The 1,931-nt window shown below is 39.8% G+C and overlaps 1 protein-coding gene across 1 annotated transcript in view; it reads right to left on the reverse strand.

Moving 5' to 3' along the window:
- Positions 1–1,931, reverse strand: part of ANLN (anillin, actin binding protein) — a 72,315-nt gene that overhangs the window by 46,535 nt on the left and 23,849 nt on the right. The gene's annotated exons all lie outside the window — the stretch shown is intronic.

Consider the following 1,931-nt stretch of genomic DNA (forward strand, 5'->3'; position numbering starts at 1 on the left):
GGGAGCGCCGCCACGCTTCCCAAGCGGCGCACTATCCAGTGCGCCACCGGGCCGGCCCAAGTCTATATACAATTTAACAAATTAGTATTGATGGCTAATTATAATTATTTATTAAGTACTTACTATGTAGCCAGGCACTATGCTGAGTGCTTTATGCATATTATCTTATTTAACCCTCCTAATAACCCCTTTTTCCTATCTTACATATAGAAAAATAAGGCTTTGCAAGATTAAATAATTTGTCCAAAGCCACACTTCTAATTATGTGGCAGAGCTGGGATTGAATGCAGGTCTGATTCCAAAGCCTAGCTCTACACTATAAAAACAATGGTCAGGAACACAACACTCTTTTCTTTCTTTTTTTTTTTTTTTTCACTTATTCCTTTTGTTATCTTTTACTTTTTTCTTCTCTTCCTTTTTGTTTTTTAAGAACTGTTGAGGTAACACATGCACAAAGTATAAGTTTCTAACATTTCAAAAGGAGATACAATCACTCTCTGCTCTACCATTCTCACCATGTGAGACCCTGCATCACTGTGTAGAGTCATCACCAACAAGGCCCTTGCCAGATGTGTTCCTTGGACTTTGGACTTCCCAGCCTCCCAAACTCTCTCTCTCTCTCTGAGTCTTCCATTTTACCATGTGACACCCTGCATTGCTATAAAGCCACCACCACCAAGACCCTCACCAGATATATACCCGGGACTTTGGACTTCCCAGCCTCTAAAACTGTATTTTACAACTTCCATAAGACTCCATCCCACATGAGACAGTGAATCTAAGTGTCACAGAAGACTGAATTTCCTCAGTATTTCACAGTTACTGAAACACCTGTGCTAAATAGTTTTCTGTGTATTAGCTGTAAAAACTCACTGTTCAACAGCCCTCCAAATTTCTCATTTATTCCTAGTGGTGGGAAATTCTGGGGACTTCACAATGTGTTATTATTAAAAACTTGGAAGACTAGTGGTTCAAGAGCTTCATAATGGATTTTTTTCTTTTTAATTACCAGCAAATTTCACCTATGCTCCTTATAGACACTTGCTTCTACCTCTTCTGAGATGCTGCCTTAACTGGAAATTAATTAAGCAGAAACTAGATGAGCACAAATATCATAACATTCTCAAGTTTAATTAGCAAATGCTTTTTAACTTCAAGACAGGTCTTAGCCTTGTTGGTTACTTTGTTCCTTAAAAGAGGAGAAGGCCAAGTGGTATTATTCTTTGCTTCCTTTCAGAGAGGAAACAAGTATGGAAATTTAAAAATAGACCAAGGGATATTCAGAGGGCAGCTTCCCAGCAACCTGGGCTGCATTGCTGGTATGCTAACACAAGTGGCCTACATTCTGCCAGGTGTGTTGGCAAGCCACTCCCACTGATAGCAAAGACATGGAGGAAACAAGAGATACAGCCCAGGAGGGGACACACGCAGGCCAGTGACTGTGTTCAGCAAGTTTCTCAATTGCAATCCCTAGTGAGGCTGTCAGCCCATCCCCTGGGGTCAGAGCAGAGAGACTGGAGAAGGGGAGAGCTGTTGATCATCAAAGATCGAAAAGAGAGAAGATATTTCCAAACAGTTTGCTGTCTGATAGTCAAAAATCATGGCTCTGCCATTTCTTTATTAAATAACAAAGAGCAAATGAACAGATGGAATGTTTGATAGTCTTTGTGCCTGATGCCATGGAGCATGTTTTTGAGGCTCTAATGTGAAGAAAAAAAAAGAAAATCCTGCATGTCATATAGCTGCAAAGGAAGCACCTCAGTACGCACTGTGAAAATATCATAGAAAAATATGACATCAAATTGTCTGCCTACGATGATACCATTTCTTATTAAAATAAAAAGAAGAATGGTATACAGACTAACAATAAATTTCCTTTTCTCAGAGGAACACACACTACTGACAAAGAAAGTTACCTGGATGTTCACGAC

The sequence above is a fragment of the Galeopterus variegatus genome, unplaced genomic scaffold (assembly GCF_000696425.1).
Source record: "Galeopterus variegatus unplaced genomic scaffold, G_variegatus-3.0.2 Scaffold4291, whole genome shotgun sequence".
In the NCBI taxonomy this organism is placed as follows: Eukaryota; Metazoa; Chordata; class Mammalia; order Dermoptera; family Cynocephalidae; genus Galeopterus; species Galeopterus variegatus.